Below are 21,012 nucleotides of genomic sequence, written 5' to 3'. Positions count from 1 at the left end.
TTGGCATGCCCAGTATGCATACATGAAGTATTTTCTTATTTTATAGTTTAAGTGAATAATTTAAAAATTGAATATTCAGAATAAAGTACAGTATTTTTAAAGTATGACAGTTTTTTAAATTTGTCAACTCATCTTCTATGGAGACCAGTTTAATTACAGGTTGGAATGGTTGAATTCATTTATTAAGGAAATTTGCAAAACATATACTTTTATCTATTCAGTGATTTTTTAAATAAATGAATTTAAAAATTGAAGGCATCTTAAAATGCCTACTTCTGCTCTTCATTTGAGAAACAAAAACTCGTCTGTAGAGGGTTAACTATCTGCTGTACCAGTAAGGGTTTACGGTATAAAAAATACAGGCAAGTGAAAAACCAGAAAAAGAAAAATGACTATTTGGAAGAACATTAGGAAGCTCGCAGAGCTGAGAAGATGGCCAAAGAATCAGAATAGTAAAATAACAGACATGTAGTAAGATAGGTGTACTCAGCCAAATTCAGGAACACGAAAAGTCTGGTTAGGATGCCTCTTCGAGCATCAACGTTACTGAATAAATGTCCCTGAAACCACTGGACTCATACTGCTGCATCCACACTAAATAGTTTCTCAATTTCCCCTAGCCTTTCTGTTATGCCTTCAAGTTTAAGAATATCATAATAATAGTGGGGGACCTTAATACCCCACTTACATCAATGGACAGATCATCCAGACAGAAAATCAACAAGGAAATACAGGCCCTAAATGACACATTAGACCAGGTGGACTTGATTGTTATCTATAGAGCACTGCATCCGAAAGCAGCAGAATACCCATTCTTCTCAAGTGCACACAGAACATTCTCCAGAATTGACCACATGTTGGCCTACAAAGCAAGCCTCAGTAAATTTAAGACAATTCAAATCATACCCAGAATCTCAGGTTCAGAACACCTGAGTTGCTAAGCCTGTGCCATGCACCTATCTCTTGGCTACTTGAGGGAAAGAGGAAATATGGGCCATGATGGCTTTTGTAGTGTAACACAGAGCTCTCTGCCCACCAGGATGAACTCAAGTGGGAATTGCCACCCCTCCTCCCCAAAAAAGGGGTTGTTCAGATGTTGGGTTCCAAAAATAATAACAAGTGCACACCACAGACCTCCCAACATTCAAATCTATCCTTTCTTAAGTTTTCAAAACCAACAGGCTGTGTTCAGTTACTACAAACAGTAACAGGTCACAATCTCTAGGTGATCTTAGTATTTGGTAAAGATTTTGTGTCAGTATTTTAAAGCATGCCACCACTATGCATCCCATTTACAGTAGGAAGAAAGAGCAGAAAAGAAGAGAGGTGAATTATTTAAAATATTGACCTATACATGCCACAACAAGCAGGGTATAAAATAGGGGTAAAAGGGTGCACTCTCTATTTTTGCAATTGTTCACCAGATGGTAGGTATTTACAAGGTTTCTCTTTACCCATTTTATGCCATCATTTTTCAGCCACCTCCTGAGATGAGTAAGAATTTTTAAGCACATGTATTTACTGAGTGGTGTGGGAGTTCAGAGCAAGCCTCCCCAAAATGTGCCACTTTGGAATGAGGATTATTTTGTGCTAAAGGTAATCTTGACCCTGTGGGCTCAAGATGAACTACTGCCCCTCCCTTAACTACCTAGAAGAATGTAAATTGGGGATTTTCCCAGAAAAGAATTACTACTGGAGATAAATTTCACCTAAGTGGCCCCATCTATATGGTAGGGAAAATATCTAATTACAAAAGATCCCTCTACTTCTTATTAACTTGTGAATGATTCTCTCAACCCTGGTAGCCCCAGACCCCTATCCCATTCCTCAGCTCAGGATGGCATATAGACCTCATTTTACCTTTCTGTCTCTGAACCTCTTTTATGCATTTATGTAGGGTTCCTGTACATAAGAAATTAAATTAAATTTTCTCCTGTCAATCTGTCTCATGCCAACTTAATTCTTAGATCAGCCAGAAAAACCTAGAAGGATAGAGGAGAGTTTTCTTCCTCCCCGACAATGGTCTGAGCCCTCAGCAGCTTTCTTTCACAAAATTGCAGTAACTTTCCATTGTCACTAACTTCCAGACAATAAATATAAGGAGTTACTCCAGTGGATCACCTGAGTTTCATAAAGACTGCTCTTTTCCTCTGTTGTATATCAGCAAACTTACCTCTCTTGAATAATTAAGCTCAATCACTCCAACCAATGTCATAACTTCTCCTTCTTCTCCCATCTTTTTTTTTTTTTTTTTTTTTGCCTGTTTACCCAATGGCATCAAAAGGCTGAAACTGCCAGGTGCCATTCATTTAAAATTTAAGAAAAATATAATATTTCACAGTGGAAGCATGCATTTTAGGGTATTAAAATGAGAACCTAGAGGTATAAAGATCTGAAGTAAAACTGAGTGATTCAGATTTAATCATGAAAGCTACCATCTCCACTTCCTCCTGTTTATTACATGAATGCTGGCTGAAGACAGTCAGCATCATATATTATGCACTGATTCAGATCTTACATGGCATCTTTTAAGACAGTGCAGTCTTCTCCCTTCCAAGTTCTTGATCATCTAGTTAAACCATAAACCATTAGTGTCTGCTCATGAATTGCTGCCACAAGCCTTTTTTTTTTTTTTTCCTTCAAGTAAGGTGAACTATTAAATGGCCCATGTGAAATTTGGGCCACTGGGAAGACTTTCCCTTCTGGGCTATCTCTATCAAATATAATGTGACCATCAACTTCTGGTACAGGTCATCCTTTCATGCATAATCATCTATAATCTAGGCTCAAATAGTATCCTCAGTTCATTGTTCATAGAAAACTCTCCACGAAGTCGTGAGCATATGTTAAGGAGGGGTGGCAATGAAGCAGAAGTAGGCATTCCCACAGTTTTAATCATTCTGCTCATATTACTAGATGTTGGAGAACCCCAGGCCCCATAACTGATCTTGGTGAATCAGAAATAAACATTCAGTTTATATTGGGCAGATGAGTTTACATGGTCACTTGCTGTCCCATGGTCAAGGCCGCAGACTCTACCAAGATTTCACATATAGAGTAAGTCCATACCCTCCCTCTTTATGACACACATATACGTATGTATCTATATATCATTATTTATTGATATTTATATCTGTATCATGACAAAGACATGGCCTTTCTAGAACACCTTACTGTACTTTTTCTATGATTTGGTTACAAAACCTGGCCATAGTTTCAATACATCTAATATGTGCATTTTAGGTACTGTTGAATCTGCTTAGACACAATACCCCAATGAAACATCTGCTCTCAGTGCATCCTCAACTAGCTGGTGACCATTTTCTAGATTTAACTCAAAGCACCTTTTGCGTTAATTAAGTATATACTGAGTAGTACCTTTAAATGTTCTTGAATTAAAAATCAAATGAAGACTCCAAAGTACTGCATTTCCTTCTTAGTAGCAGCAGGTGTAATCTGTCCTTCGCTTTGGAGGGACTATTTTAACATGGTCCTGAAGACTAGACTCTTAGAAATGTTAGAATGTTTTTCCATTGGGTTTATGGCTGTCTTTCTGTAACTCTGGCTAGCATGCCTCTTACAAGATGTGTGAGGGTTCTACTAACTCTTTGGGGTCTATCACTATGACGGCGTGATGCAGTTTGTGTGATAATGAAATGTTCAAATTAAATTCGAGTTTGGATTTCAAAGCCACGAGGCAAGATATCTGTCCTTTTCAGGTGATGGCAAATGGCATCTATTTTTTAGTTTTGCTTTTCCAGCTCACTCTCAGAGTGTATATTGTCTGTCCATTTATTTTCAAATTGATAGCTATGAAAAGATGTCAGGAACTACACAGACTGAGTCTAGGAAGGAAAGCCCGTAAGGAACAGTGACTTATTAAGCACATTTATGATAGTCCAGTGTCATTCTCTGAGACACAGCTACCATCTTCATTAGTCAGTCTGTGATCTTGAATGGAGATAGGATAGGCATCTCAATTTCTGAATTAAAAAAAAATTCTTTGAACTAATCTTTTATAATTATTTCTAGGATGCTGGATCCCTTTTATTTGCTGCTGTAGTTTGTGGAGATGATTTCAGAGACATTCACTTGCTTCTCTGCAACAGAAAAGCCAGTATCCCCTAAATCAGAGAGCCAGTATGGGATCCTGTCATTTGTTGAGACTGTTTATAAATCACGTAATCAGCTGCTGGTGGAAGGAATGCAGAATATATTTGGAGACCACTTCAGTTCAACCATAAGGCAGACAGAAAACAACTCGTTATAACCATATCCTTCTAAGTCTGCACCCTGATGGACACAGTGAATCCGTATTCTCAGTCCATATTACCAGGGGGTAATGTCTGCTCAGAGACAGTTCAAAAAAAAGTCCCTTAAGAAATGGTGCACTGTGCACATGAGACGAGTGCTGAGAAAAAGAGAGGGTTTTACTCTGGGTCAGGAGGATATGAGAAGGGTGAGGGCAGGGTTGCAAACCCAAATGCTTACGTGGGCCAGTCGGTAATGTAAATTGGTGCTGCAGGCTGGGCAATATAAAAATGCTCTTAGCTTCCAAAGACAGGTATGAGATTTCTTATATTTCTTGAAACACAAAGCCCTCCCTTGGTCTATCTTTTGTTTCCCACTTTTGATAGACAAGGGTTAGGAGAACTGTTTTGCTTTCCTCTCAACTCCACTGTAAAGAACATCAGCCGAAGCTCTGGATACACATCTACAGGTGCTGGGCTTCAGCACTGGAAGGCAATGGCAGCACTGGGGACAGGGCACAGGATGCCATGCAGAGGGGCAGCAGGCTCTTCTGCTTTAGTTGGCTTGGGGTAGAAGGAAGGAATTGGAACCCAGTATGGCTGTATCTTCCAAATTTTCAATAGATGCCATTGTACATAAAAACTGATGATTTAAAATTTTTAACAACAACAAAAAAAGTAAAAATTGTCACCTCAAAAATTTAAAAACCTCACCAGAAAACAAAATTTTCTAAGTTCCTTAAAAATCCTGTCATCTCCCTTTCTCAAGTAAACTTTCCTAGTCAAAGACCATGGATCCTGTAATGGAAGACTAGGGGAAATTGACAAAGTGTTTGTAGTGTTCTTACAGGGTGCTTCTTTAAGAGTGAGGTTTCTCAGCGGGGAGGGTACAGCTCAGTGGTAGAGTGTGTGCTTAGCATGCATGAGGTCCTGGGTTCAATTCCCAGTACCTCCATTAAATAAATAAATAAAATGACCTTCCCCCTCAACAAAATTTTTAATAAATAAAAATAATTAAAAGAAGAGTAAGGTTTCTCAGAAGCAGATCCAGTGACAAGGAATAAGTCCAAGTGACTTAATAAGAAAGTATTTTCAGGAAAAACTATTAAAGAACTGGAGAAAGCAGGACAGGAAAGAGGAAGAAACTGAATCAATGTGCCAGTTTAGATAACTTTGGCTTATTCCAAGAAGAAATCTTTGGATTATAAACTATACCTCAAAATATTCTGACTAGAGACAAAGGAGCTGGGGTTTTATATTCTTCCTCAAACATTAGTCACTGTTTAAGAGTTGCCTGAGGGGACATGACCCCTTAGGCATTTTCAGCCTCTGCTCATGTGGACACAGCACTTTCAATGGTCCAAAGGCAGTTTTCTGAAGAAGAGAACCAAAGGCACACCAAAGTCAGAGGGGCTGTACACGGAAACGAACAGAAGGATCCAATGGGATCCAAAAGGAGCTCTGACATGGTCAAAAAGAGGTAATGCCCCCTTCAATTAAAAGGCCATAGGAACTGCAAAGAATTGAGAGAGAGAACAGGGACTCAAGTTGAAGCGAGGTCCTTTCACCAGAGTTGGGATTTTAAACTTAGACCAAAACAAGACAAAACAAGCAAACAAAATTTTAAAAAACCCAGGATTTCAGTGGGCTATGCATCTATTTTGGCCCTAAGGATCCTATGATCAATTAGCCATGGCCAAAGACCACTGTATACCTAATCATTTCAAATAATATTAAGTATGTAGGCATGTCGCTTTACTTATCTGGGCTCTTTCCCCACTGCATGCTCAAGGAATATGTCATCTCTATGAAAATCAAAAGCCATTTCAACATTAGAATCTCTAACCAATAATCCACAACTAAATAAAACATCCTCCGAAGTGTTTTTCAAAGAATGCAATGAGTCGGTCACCAACGTAATTCTTAAAATCTTTGTAAAGGGAATTCTCTTCTTGGCTATCTTGGGGAGGGGACACAAATACATGGGTAGGTCGACCAGGCATGTTGAAAAATAACATCAGCATTCCTACCACCTGAAATATTTGAATTCATAAATTATTGGCACCTTAACTTTATTTAGTGAGTGGTAATCAAATTGAGGTCTCCATATAAGTGCCTATATCATAGCTGCCCGAGGGCAGAACACAGTGAACATCCTGCCTGCATACTTAAGAGCTCATTCAGGTCTTATTCCTTCCTAAAGGAACCAGTTTTGTTCCGATACCTGCTTTTTGCACAGTCATGTGACTCATGGGAAACTGGGTCTAGTTGGTTCAGGAATATTTGGATGAGTTAATATTGCCGTTAAGACACAGGGGGAAATCTGCTTGTGAGCTCAGGGAAACGTTTCCTCATTCCCAAGAGAGCAGACAAACGATCTTATCTTCCTTTGGGCATTGTTATTTAGAGATTCTGCCTAGACTTCCACAGCTACCAATCTCAAAAGGTAGCCAACCTTGTGGAATGAAGATAGAGTTGGAAAGGAACTGTGTCCCTGATGACGTCACTGAGCTATTTAAATGCCTAACCCTGAAGCCCTCCTGTAACAGGGCTGATCTCTGAGCTTTGTGATAGATGGGATAATGTATACTTTTTTTTAAATACAGTCCGAGATGGAGATTTTGCTACATATGGGTGAATGCATATTCACTGACAGGTTGGGAAATGAAGTATCTTGTATCATTGGCTTTCATGAGTGGAGGCAGATCTTTACTTCTCAAAACTTACAGTATTAGTCATAGGATACATGTATGAGACCCTGTTACACAGATGTCCTATTTCTTCTGTGCACACTGAATCTCTCAGAGCAAAACAAGAGAGCCTCGACATGGGCAGTCCCTCTTCTTGATTCTATCCCACAAAAAGAAATGAGTAAGAGCCTCTTTGTAGCTCTTAGCTCAACAGTAATCATAGGCAAGGGGATAATTGTAAGGTTGGATTTACAGGAAAAAATGTTCTTAAAAATTATTGTGATAAAACTTCTTAATTAAATTAGCAAGTTTAATTAATTACCAATCAGCAAACAGTATCGTCAAGGCTATACTATCTTTTGACATCTGGAAAATCACAGAGGTGCTTCCATTTGAAGAAAGCATATGAATAAGACATTGCACAACCATATTCCTTCAACAGGCTCACCTGATATCAAGTGGAATACTCATTTGGTGAGTGTGGAAAGATAGGAGGAAAAAAATAAACGTACAACAGTAATTATATAGAATTGCTTGGAAAAATTAAAGACATATTGTTGGCCATAAGAAGTTTCTAAATTAACAAAAATTATCAAAATAGATTATAAATTGAAAGAACATATCTAGCTTTATAAATCTAGGATGCATAGGATTTTGAAAAACAATTTCTTAATTAAAATAAACTTTGATAAAGCTTTATACTAGGACTCAAAACCTACTCTAGAAGAAAAAGCAAGACATCACAATAAGCAGTCTCTAATTTAGAGGAATTGTCCATGAACTACTCATTCATTATCATCAGTGATGAGGAAACAGAAGCAAACACTACACAGGTCTATTTATATATGTCGTCAGTCAAATGCAGGGAAGTGTTACCAATGAAACAGACAATTGTACCAGATATGTGACTCAGACAAACTCAAAATAATACCTTAGAGAAAATAATCTGCTTTATGCTCATTGGTAGAAGAAAGAAACTGGGGTTAGGCAAGCACTGAAAGAGACCTTTGTGTGAAACCAGGCAGAAAACTAAATGGGAAATTAAAAGAAGATATTGGTCAGGACCACTGGGAAATTTATTTTAAAAGACTATTCTTATAGGGGTATCTCTTTCGAAACTGGAAATACAGCCTTGAATTTAGCACTCTTTGGTTTCAAAGAAATTCTAGCACACTCTATTATATTCAGGGCTAAGGATCATTTAGCAAATTAAACCTGAAGGAAGTAAAAACAATAAAACAAAATTAATCAAAACAATATGAACAAAAAGCAACATGAGGGCATACCTACAACAGTGCATACAAATAATAAAACAAAATGGTTGTTCAAATAGTTCGAAATAAAGGATTAATCATAGCCATACTAGTCATCCTGGTAGTGCCAATTGTGGAAATTACTGATAAGAGCTTACATATTTTAGCAGAAATGCATATTTATATTGTGAACATACAATTAACCAATTTTTTTTATTCTTTTCACTTTTACTTCTGCAGTTATTACATTTTAAGGTTTCCTTTTTTTTCTTTATCTGAGTCCATAAAAGGATATTTCACCAAAAAGAAACTATCAGGCCCAATATAATTTATTAGATACATCCATGTCCAAAAGACAGATACAGTGGCCATTGGGACTGGACAAGCTTAGTCCATAAGCCAAGACTAACATAAAAGGAGTTGAAACCATCTTTCCATCCATTCATTCCACCATTAGGCACCTCTTCAAATTTCTCTGTTGTTAGAGAACCAAGATAACATCTTATTGTTCCTGTCTGATAATCAAATTTCTATATTGATGTCCACTATCCTCTTCTTTCAGAGGGCATTCTTTCTTTCTTTCACCATAATATTAGCATTAGAACTCAGAAACACTTAGACATGCCAAAATAGCACGACTGTGTTCATGCTTTAAGCTTCTGGCCTGAACTCTTCTCAATATGATTTATAAGCTCTTCGAGTCCATTACACTTGAAGTGTCAAGCTGAACGCTGTGGTTGATACTGACCTCAACAAGAGGCTTTACAGATTTTCAGTGCTGGGTACAGTCTCATGAGTCCTAAGGCAAGCTGGTCCCAGAGAATCATTAAGAATTGCAGATTACCTCTCCTACAGCTAATGTTGACGCCCAAAGTTCGCAGACAATGTTCATTCCTGTTTACCAACTAAAGTTGCTATTTCCTTCACGTTGTTTCTAAACGTGGATATCACACTCCACTAAGTAGGGAAAAAATAATGAGGCACTCAGATTTTTCTCCAACATGTAGAAAGCTTGAAACATTTGCATGTCTTCATCTTTAAAAAAAAATCATATTATCATCAAAAATAATTGACACAAAAAAGCCTGTCTATGCAGATCAATTTAGCAAAGTTATCAAGCTCCAGGAGGGCAGGGATCATGTGTGTTTTACAACCGTTGTAACATCTCTATGTTTGAAGAGTGCCTGGCACAGTGGTGCTGATAAAAATTTGTTTAACAAATGGGTGGATAAATAAATCTCCATGTTTATCTACAATTAACTCAGCACTTGATTTCTGTCTCAATCTGATCTGTATTAGACTTACTTAGTATGAACCTATCTCCACTTCTGAATTGTTAGCTATGATCAGCAGAAGCTGTCTCTTCTAGTGTATCTCAGTACTTAAGAACCTGTAGATTAATTTGACCTTTGTCTTTTCCACAAGTAACTTTCATAGTGCTATACACATTAGGAGACACTAAAAAATATTGTTATCAATAAATCTGAATGAACATATGGTTATCTCTGACTGGCTGAAAGCTGTTAGGCTTGTGGAATATATTCTTTAGACTCAGAGTTCAGTTTGTTTGCCCAGTTTTTTTTTTCCTATTCCTGTCCCCAGTGCATAGGAGATGATTAACAAATATTGGCTGTTTGACTCAAAGCAGTCTAAAGTTGTTGAATATATTCTACTTTTAGAAAACTTTGTTCTTCTTACCTAACCTAACACAGAAAGGTAGTTGGCTTTCTAACAGCATTTCCGGATTTTATCAAGATATCTTGATTCTACATTGTCAAGGCAATGAACATAGTTATTTTTTTCTTGCTTAGTTGCATAGTTATAATTTTTTCTTGCTTCCTATGAACTTTATGGAAACTATTTTCCCCCAGCCAAGAAGCTCAACATGACATACTTCATTCTGAAAGTGAATATGAACCAACATGATATATATGTTTCATATCTTTCACATTTTGAAGATTTTAACCTAACTTGCCATCACTCTAAGCAATGTAGCTTGAAATAATTTATATGCCAAAGATAAACAACAGTACATTAAATGAATAGATGAATTATATAAGCTCAGACACAATATGCATAAAAGCAGTAAGCAGTATATGGGATAACTATCATGTTAAAGAGAATAGAAAAAGAGATATATCCTCAAAATCATACAGCAATCTCAAATCTATCAAATAATTAAGGGGGATAGGAATGTCACACATCAACATGCAGACATGACTGTGACTTTTTAAACTACAGCAGGGTATATTATGCATTGAAAACTGAATACAATGTAATAGATTTTTACCGGAGGACAAGAGAATCTCAATACTTGGCTCTAAAATGTTGTGAAATTGCAATGCAAGAAAAAAATTCAATTTTTTTGTAAATTAATTCCATTAAAGGTACAAGAAACACTTCATAGTTTTTGCAGTTTAGCTTCAAATCATTAAAATATTTTAGTTTGTTATAGAACAGTATTTTTAAATTGATTACTTGTAATTCATTATAACCTTGCTATAGTGTATTCTGTGTGTGTGTAAACACAACTTGTTTTCTCACTGGGGATAGGTATATTTCCTTACATTTTTATTTTTAAACTCATTCTTTTCTCAGTTTAGGAAGTTTTTATGTAATAAAACGATGACATGCCAGATTTGACACAATTTTCAAGTGACAACACTACACATATTCACAAAAATTTTTAATTTGATCCCTTTTCATTGTCTACATAATATTTGTACTCACTAAACCACTGTCACTATCCAAATTTGGGAGAAGTATACCATTTCTTTCTTTTAAGGAGCAGAGATGATTTGCATAACATACTTAACTGGCTACATTTTCAGATCACGCATCAAGTATTCTACTAAATATTTTACGTACCCTTTTCAATGATCAAAAGAGTTGGTGACAAGATTCCATTGTTTCAGGTAAGTAACTGAGATCACACAGCTTGTACTTGAGAGGCAAGATTCAAATCTGTGTTGCTCTGACCTCGTCTCCAAGAGCTGCTTTTCTATTCAAACCATGAGCCTCTGACCAGAGAGAGTTGTTGTCAGCCCTCTCTTATTCTGTTTGACTATTTGAGTCCAATACAAGTAGACAAGTTTGTATAATTGTCTTCCTTTATCAAAATGATACATCTATACACAGACATATAGATTCAATCATTTATATACATTATTCTCCCAATCATATATATAGACAGACAGACAGACAGATAGATTCAGAGAGACAGACAGAACACCATTATAAGCAACTAAAATATTCAGGGTGACAACCCTATGGCGTGAGTTATTATACTTCTGTTCCTGACATGTTTTTAAATACTTTCCCCTAGAATACAGGCACTTCGGGGTTCAACTTCATAACTGTTTCCTGCATCCTTTTTGTTGCCCAGTTGTCTCAGAAGATAACATGAAAAATGTGTAAGTTACAAGGTCAATATCCTCCTCTCCACAAACCACCAATTGATTGAATGTCCACTGCTGCATATGTTTCTATTATAGAGAATCAGAAGAAGAAAGGTCACTGAGAGCATTCAGAGCATTTACACTAATACCCAGAATGGGGATGTCAGTGGGCTGGAGGGCAGTAGAAAAATAAAGGCAGATGGAGTTGATAAAATGTCTCCTCACAACATTTTTTGTTAATGCATTACTAATTATAATGTAGAAAAAAAGTTCATCAGTTTGTGACCAAAAATTTTTTTAAAAGGGGAGCAGTGACATGTAATAAAAAAGTTAGTCATTACTTAGGAAACATGGTTAGTTTATTGCTCCATAAACTAGATTGCTGTCACCACCAATATTTTTAGAAATTAAGCAGCAGGTCAAGTAGTAACTCTACACTTTATTTTGGTCACCTGGAAAATGGAAAAAAGTTGCTGTCTACTCCTAGAACCATTAATGAGTAGAAGAGAGTTAAATCCATTTCAGATATAGTTTACTTCACACACCTTTTCAATTTGTTCTTGGCTACACTTTACAGAGTTTGTTTCCTCCAGATTCCTACCACTAAGACTTGAAAGTGGGAAGCCAAATTGATAGAAAAATACAGAGTAACATCTGACAACGAGGCCACAGCTACTCTCAGGTTATGTCCTCTAATTGCAAGAAAGCCTTGCTTGGGTGTACCTCATGGGTGAAGGAACACACTGGAAACTCATAGAAAGCTTTCCAGAGAGGAACCAGAAATTCACTAAAGCCTGAGATCATTTCACCCCAGGCAGAGTTTAAAGTTAACCATTCATCACTTTCAATAGAACGTTAAGACTGTGTGGCTTCCTTTATTTACTGCAGGGGGGAAAATCACAGCAGAAATCCATGGGGTGTTTGTCTCTGTTCATAAGCATCAAGCCACTGTGAGTCTTGCAGTCTACAAGGGTTGCTCTGTACCTACTTTCTCAGTAAATAGCTTTCTCAATGGGTATTATCGGAGACAACATAAGGAAACATATAATCAGAAACGAGGTGGTTTCATTAAACGATTCAAGACTCTCAAGTTTTCCCCTCATGGCTGTCTGAAGCATTGATAAGTGCCTAGGCAAACATTGGCCACGGACCTGTCTTTGAAAGTAATGCCTACATATAAGTGGATGGAAATTTGAGAGTGGATACTGTTATCTAAAAAATCATAATTAGATAGAACTGAAGAGCAGAAGAAACAACATGTCATAATCCTAGAGAGGACTTGAGGGTAATTCAAAAACAAAATAAACTGTTATTCACAACACTTTATCAGTCCAGTGACTCTTCGAGATGATGCAGTAGATAGAGTGGGGACTAACAAAAGGCTGACAGAAGAAAGATAATCTCTCATTCGTATTCAGAAAACCTTTCAATTTCTTACTATTTATAAATGAGAAAATGTATCTGAAATAAACTGGGCAAACGTGGTGTCTGTTCTATAGGCCTGATGGTTTTATTTGTCCCAGTTTCAACAAAAAAGTACTCAATCGCTTGTTGCTAGTCACCAAGAGTACATTTTCCTAATCTGATGTAGAAAGAATCAAATTTGTTGCTCTTTCACCAACCTAAATCTTGTCTTTCTTAACGTGGTCCCAAATGTATGATATTTCTGGTTCTCAAATATATTCATGCAATGCATACTTTCCACAAAAGCATGGGATCCAACCCTTAATCTCCCAAAACAAAAATGCCCTTTAATACTTTTTTCCCCTCTGCCACTTTTCACATATCGTGAAAAACAAACAGGCACATAAAACAAAATAAAAGGTGATAAATGGCCACATGTTGCCAGTGTTTTATGAGATCTGCCTGCCTCAGACATCTGACATTTCATCTCACCTCTACTATTTATTAGACCCAAGAATCAATATTTATGTTATGTTAGATGATGTTTAACAAATCCTTCACGGAATAATTTTTCACAAAAAGTGCTTCTTGAAAAGGTGGGCCACTGGCTAGAATATAATTATTTGCTCTCTGATTTTCATAGGTTCATAAATCCTAAGTTTAACATTCAAGATTTCAACATGTCCTTAATCACAGTTCTTTCTCGTGTGGATTAAATGAAAGCATTTAACAAAATTTACCTTGTCCTTTCGCATTGATGAATTTTAATTTGAAGAAATACGGCATAGTGTTGTTTTGTTTCCTCTCATGAATTTCCTACAGTTGTTACTCCTCCTACATTGACAGTTTTGGATTTAAAAAATCTCAACTTTAACATCCAATAACATTTTCTCAGAGAATATCATTGCCCAATTATATATAAAACATTAGTCATGGTGGTCTCTTCTGCTGCTATACTTAAATAATGTTGCATGGAAAGCCAATATAAATGTGTAGATCTATATACTAAACTGTTTTGTCTATAAATTTAAATGTATGGACACAGATATAACTTATAACTATGGTTAATGAAATCAGCTCTCAGGGACCTCTGTCTCAAACAGAGATCTTTTTTTCTCAGGCAACAAGAAGCCTGGAGGAATGGACTTCAGGGACGATGTAGTTGTTTATAAAAGATATCAAGCCTACAATGTTTTTCTAGCTTCATTTTCCATTATGATTATAACATGACCTTTTAAGTCATGGTTGCAAGATGGCAGCTCCATTACCAAGCAGCAAGACTTTGTGCAAAGTAGGAAGACAAAAAAGGGCACAGGAAAAGCAAGTTTCAGGGATTTTGAATCTGCCCCCTTTCATTAAAAAAACTAGAGATTCCTTGAAAGCCCAACACACTTAATTTCTCCTCATATCTCATTGACTAGAACTTGGTTCACGTAGCCACCCTAGCTGCAAAGGCCCTGTGAGGAGGGGAGTATTTATAACTAGAGGCATTAATAGCCCACACATTTCTATCCCAAAGAGAATTACTGCAATTAGTACAAGAGGACAACTGAATATTGAATAGGCAGTTTAAAATGTCTGCAGGATGGATATGGGACTCAGAGATAGATGTCTAGTGATATCTCTAGATTTTCCTTGAGACAGCTTAATTTTGAGTAAATATATTTCAGTTTGTATGCATTTTTGAATTTCAACAATAAACCATATGATTTAGCAATTCACTCTGCTAAGCACTAAATACATTGTGTAAGACATTTATTTTTCTGCCAGGAAGGATCTTATGCATTAGGAATAGAGATAGTTAGTAATAATTTAGTGTTATGTAGAATTTAATGCATTTGCATATATGTGTGTGTGTGTGTGTATAGAAAGACAGACAGACATAGAGACAGAGAAAGAAAAAGAGAGAGAGAGAGAGAGAGATGAATGGGAATTATGGTCTCAGATGCCTTAGAAGGAGCTGGTGGATTCCAGTTCACTCTCTGGCCCAGCTCATACTCTTTATTAAGGTTTCAAGCTGTGGTCAGTGAAATGGTCTTCCTTATACATATAAGTCTGGAGGAATCTCAGAGTTCCCAAAATTATCTCCAAAATTTTCCTTTTTGTTTTCTTGATTTCTAGTTTCCGCTTATCTTTCCCTTTGTCCCTTTGAATCTCCATCCTATATTCTTGACAAAGGCTACTTTTATGGTTGCTATGCTTGGAGACTGTATGCTAGACTTTTTTTTTTTTAAGATTTTATTTTATTTTTTTGGTGGGGGGAGGTAATTAGGTCCATATATTTATTTATTTATTTTTAGAGGAAGTACTGGGGATCGAACCCAGGACGTCATGCATGCTAAGCATGTGCTCTACCACTTGAGCTATACTCTCCCCCACTAGACCTTAGGATTTAGTTCTTCCATTCTGTTCTGATGCTAATAAGGAAGAAATGACTGTCATGGCCCACTCCTCCATCTCCTTGGCTGTACTATCTTTTATTTGGACCATAGACAGAGACAGTGAGTAACCGACTAGAAATTTGTTAAAGGTAAACTACCAATGAACCACCTAAAATGTAAATAAAGTGCTGAAAAGGAAAACAATCAACTGATAAAGCCAATTTATTTTGGCCTCATCAGCAGCTGTACCTCAAATCCCATGGCTTTATCTCACTCACTTTGGCTTCTTGGATATACTGGGCCCTGATGATCATACCTTCTTAAAATCCATCCTTCATTAACTTCCATAACCACTATATGCTCCAGAATTTCTAACTTCCTCTCCATCTGTATGTTCCTCTCAATGTCTTTCTCCTTATATTCAGGTAAATGATAATAATGATAATCCAAGACTGTTTTCTGTCTCCTTGTGTCAGTAGATTCTCCACTGGCTATTTAATTCCCTTCCTGGCCGTTCAGAAATTAAGCACCTGCCAGGGCAGCTTTCAGTCATGCCTGTCTTTCTTTCAGACTTTTAGGCACTTACCTGCAACCAGCATTCTATGGAAACTCTAGAGTTAACAGGAGTCCTGGGCATTTTAAATCCCAAATCTCATGGTCTCTAAAGCAATCCCTGTGTAAAGGGCATTGAATTAAGTGGCTGAAAACTCCCATTTGTTTGAAGTACTCTCCAGGGAGTCAGTTACATTACTGCTTGGAAATGTGATCTGGCAGGTGGTTGCTGAGCAACAAAGCCTGGAATCAGCTATGGATGAGACACACTTCCATTAAACTTTATTAACGACTCCTTGGGGTATAGAGCGTATTTATCAGGAGACTAGATTCTAGTTAAAAATGTTAACAACAGATTAGATTGGTTTATCTGTACTAACACTTTTTTCATATTGCAAAACAGTATTTGTTAAGGTATTTATTTCTTCATTCATTCATCTATTGTCCTGACCCCAAATATCTGGATATTGTGAACTGCAACTCAGTGTAGGACAAATGCAGGAAAATATGTTAGTTAAGACCAATTTAAATTGGACCGTTTGCACTCTATACTGTTATAGCTCAATTACAGCCCTAAAAGAGATTGATTTCTCACAAAAATATTTCTAACATACAGGCTCAGAAAGCAGAGTTTCTTGTTTTCTTATTTACCTCACAACGTCTTTTGGGTGAGTGATTAAGGGTCAAGATGGTTTTAGGTTATGTGTGGTAAATTTTATACACATTACTATTATATCAGAATTTTGTTGTTTTCCCACAATTCCACTACTCCTGTCCCGTTTTCCCCCCTGAACTTAGTACTAATATTTCCATTTAGGTGTGGAAAAAATACAAAATTTTTGGCCATTAAATTTTATTCCACAAGATGCACAGGCTCTTTCATTTCTTCAGTAATGCCTGGATAGGGTCAAAACACCCTGGTTAGCCTTTACATGCTTAAACTTTAGCTTTGGCAAATTTATATCAAAGAGCAGTTTAATATTTACATGATGGAAGAAATAAGTACCTCAGAAAGAAAAAAGCAGTATTAGTCAGGATTCTTGTTTGCAAACAATAGAGACCTACTCTGGTTATATTAAGCAGTAAAAGAATTTATTGGAATAAAACTGGATAGTTCAAAGACCTCCCTGAAAGACCTCAGGAACTGAGGGACACAAGATACAGCCAACGTCATCCCAGTAATACTGCTGATGCTCACTACTGAAGCTGCCCTTAACATCTTCTCTGCACCACTCCACTGGGATGCTGAATTCTCCAGCCCTCAAAACCTCACAGCTCACTGCCTTGTTGCTGTCTTAAATTCCACTGCAACATCTACACACATCATCTGTTATTTACAATGTGCCTTGTGTACCAATCTCAAGACACAAAGTCAGAAACAGGGAGCATGAAGGACAACCACTAAGGGATGCTACCGAATACTAGTGACTAGAAGTAACCAGAAGGGATATATTGTAATATTCCCATTGAATTTCAGTTATGTTGGAGGGGTTAACAGACTCTGGGAAATCCAAAATGTTAAATGTTTTTAGAAGTCTTCTACGTAAACAATGATTCCATTTGTAACAAATGAAATGATGAAGTAACTATGGTGTTGTTTTCAAAGCTACTTTGACTTTGACCTTGTTTATGAAGAAATATTTAATCTTTGTTGATATTAACAGAAGTCAAAGTTTGCCTTTAGTATGTAATCAAAACTAATTTCTTAAACCACTCTACTTTTGCAATCATGGAAACCCTGATAGATCTTTCAAATAATATGTTTGACATTCACTTGCAACACCATTAGCTACTACATAACACACAATCAGGTTAAGTACTATGGATGTTTATTATGCTGTTATAACTTCTATTTTTTTCTCTGTGATTGGATAGCATTCTTTTTATGTATTTTGTTTCACATCTTTTTTTAACTCTAATATGTAAGAGATTTTTGTGCTTTAGAAGAGTAAAAAATAATTGTGTGGTCATTACAGTGCTGTGTGGCTCTTCTGATTGGTAGAAATTCTAAAGTTTTTTTTCTGTCAGCTGTAGGGAAATTCTTAGTTTTTTGAATCCATAGTAATTTCAACTACAAACACAACTTACATCTAAAAATTGGTATTCTGCATTGTTTGTGATATAAGAAATACGTTCATAGTTTTATCATTGACTATTTTATGAGTACCAAATGTGTACACTAATAATAAAATGGGGAAGGTAAAAATACTTATTATAGGTTAAACTCAAAGTGGATATATATCTCAATTTTAAGCATAAATAATATTTTAAAATTTTAGGAAAATTTGAGGAGGGGAAGATTTTTTCCTACATAATGTTAAACAAACATGTATATGGGTATATGTGGGTATAAAATATTTATATTGTCTATATGCAAGAAATTGTTCCAAGGATTGTGAGATTAGATATGTATGTGTATAGAGAGATACATATTTCCTTTACCTTCATAACTTACCTTTATTTCTGTTTCTTACTTGCTAAAATTACTTATTAAATAGTTATCATATATGATCATGCAGTAAGTTTGTATTTTTCATTCTGAAGTAGTTGAAACTTGTTCATTTTTTAAATAATTTGAACATTTGTCCAAATAATTTACATATAGGACAGTGGTTTTACCAAAGTGTAGCTTATAATTGATAACTAAAATAAACTCTACATATGTACAAAGAAATACATTGTAAAGTATTATTAGCAAGAAAAAATGCTTATATAACATTGTCTGTCAACCATGGCCAGGGCTTACAAAATCTCTCACTTGTTCTAGTTCGCAGAAAAAGTAAGAGGAAAGCATAAGGAGAACGCTTCTCTTGAAGAGAGAAAACAGAGTGTGTGGCATCATAAGAAATAATGTACATAGTAGTTACCTGCTAGAACTTTCTTGATCACTCATGGTCCATATCTGTACTTCTCATGTTAATAAAGCAAGTCTGTAACTTTATCACTGAGAGTATTTATCTAGATGCCCAAAACCACCATATGCAAAACCATCCATTGATCGGCAATACAAATGATCAACTTTGTTTTCTCACAGTCTCTACGCAAATCCTGCTCATTAGGAAAGGAATTGAAATAAACAACAGAACAATAACCACCACCACTACACCAAAGATGTTGGCTCCTTACTTTGGCCAATTGGCAAAATTTATCCCTTGATGATTTAATTGTGGTAATTTAAGGCTAAAAGATTTGTAAAGTTGAAAGAGAAAGTGTGTTCTACAGTTGAGGAGCAAATTATAAGGTAATTCAACCTAGATTCCCAAGAATATACCGCTTAATTTCAGCTATGTCTTCTGTAAAATTTCATAATTCTGTGTTCCATTAACAGTGCAACATACAACAAATAAAACATCAATTGAAGTGTAATCTACCTCAGAATTAGAAAAACTGCCTTTTTAATTTTTATTCATGGGACTCTGTGTGCCTTTAACTTAAATACGTTCTTTATTTACACAAGTTTTCATAAAGGTGTTACAAGTATATGATATTTTCATCCTATGCTTCATTTTTATTTCTATTACTGCACACATAATTTCAAAGTCACTAATGAATGCTAATGTCTCTAAACTCCAGAGGTTTATTACGGCTGTCTACACAACTCACACAGAGCTGCTGTGGCACAGAACTATTTAAAGTATTTCTTTTAAAGTAATCACTTTGTAATTTTATTATTTACACATTCACTTCAATGAACATACTTCTTGTTTTTAATACTGACAACTTGCCAGACACTGTTCTAGGCACCAGGGTTGTAATGATATATAGATAGGAGTAATAAATATAGATTACTTCAGTTTTGGTCCACTCATGGGAAGTTAGGTTTAAAAAAAATTTCTCTGAAAGTGAAAAAAATTTCAGTTAAAATGACCTTTTACTGCAGTACCAGAAATAATGCAGTCACTAAGCTGTTATGTTCAACCCATTAATGCAATTACCCAGTTGATAACTGCTCTATTTTTTAAGGAAACATTTTTTTTCCTTTTTCAGTTTTATTAGAATTATTACAGTTCGACGGCACACACACATTATATTGCATGTAAATACATATATACAGTAGACTGCACTTTTTTTTAGTTTACATATAAGTACTGATTATTGTTTCTGAGAACAGATTAGAGCTTTAGCTTTTTAAACTTACATAGTTATCAAAGGAATAAAGCCAATTACAAAATAAGAATCAACAGAATGATAACTGCTCTATTTAATAGCTGAATCCAACTGATTAAAACATAGGGAAGTCTAGAACTATTCCATATCAAAGAATTAGGAAAAACTTTCAGATTATTCTGATTTTTATCTACTGCAGGCATTTGGCCTAAGTTCATCTTCCATATTGGGTGGTACACCAGTGTCACAAGTATATTTTGACAACAATATATTCTAAATACCCACTTTACAATTGAGGAAACTGAAATTTATATGGGTTATGGTACTTGCCAAGGCCACAGAGCCAGTAGTAGCAGAGCTTAGATTTGAACTCAGATCCGTCTGACTATGGTTTACCCCCTGGCTATGGTAATATTCAATGCCTTTGTGGTAAATATGCTATATTTATGACTTTAGAGATGATGAAAGTGAAATTACTGTGTTATCACAAAATTTGCCTGCTTGATATGCTTTAAAATTATACAAACTGTCAATAAAGTTTAAATATTCACCCATATTAACAAGTCTTTCTATCAATTTATCTAGCCATGGATCTATATTAATATATCCATTTGCCTAGTTATCATTATTTATCTTCACCCCAAACCCTGTCCTCAGATGGTATTTTAAAGACAGCCTGTGGCCACAGAATGTAATTTTGAGAGAAGTAGATGTAGATGTGAATCTTGGCTCTACCATCTATTAGCATGTCTTTGGTTTGAATCAGGAAAAAAAGGACGTTAAATGAGGTGCCATATCTCAAATACTTAGCCCACTATGTTTGTAATAATGAATATTTTTCAAATGAATTCAGTCATGCGTCATTGTAGCAACATAGAGACTAAGTCAAATGATGATAAACTAATTTGCCATTAAACACCTGATGTACTTAAAATTTAATCCTTTTTTTGTAAGAAAAAAAAAATCTAACTTTTAGC

This window comes from Camelus dromedarius, chromosome X (assembly GCF_036321535.1).
Source record: "Camelus dromedarius isolate mCamDro1 chromosome X, mCamDro1.pat, whole genome shotgun sequence".
NCBI lineage: Eukaryota > Metazoa > Chordata > Mammalia > Artiodactyla > Camelidae > Camelus > Camelus dromedarius.
The sequence above is the reverse complement of the archived record's forward strand: the minus strand, read 5'-3'. Positions refer to the sequence as shown.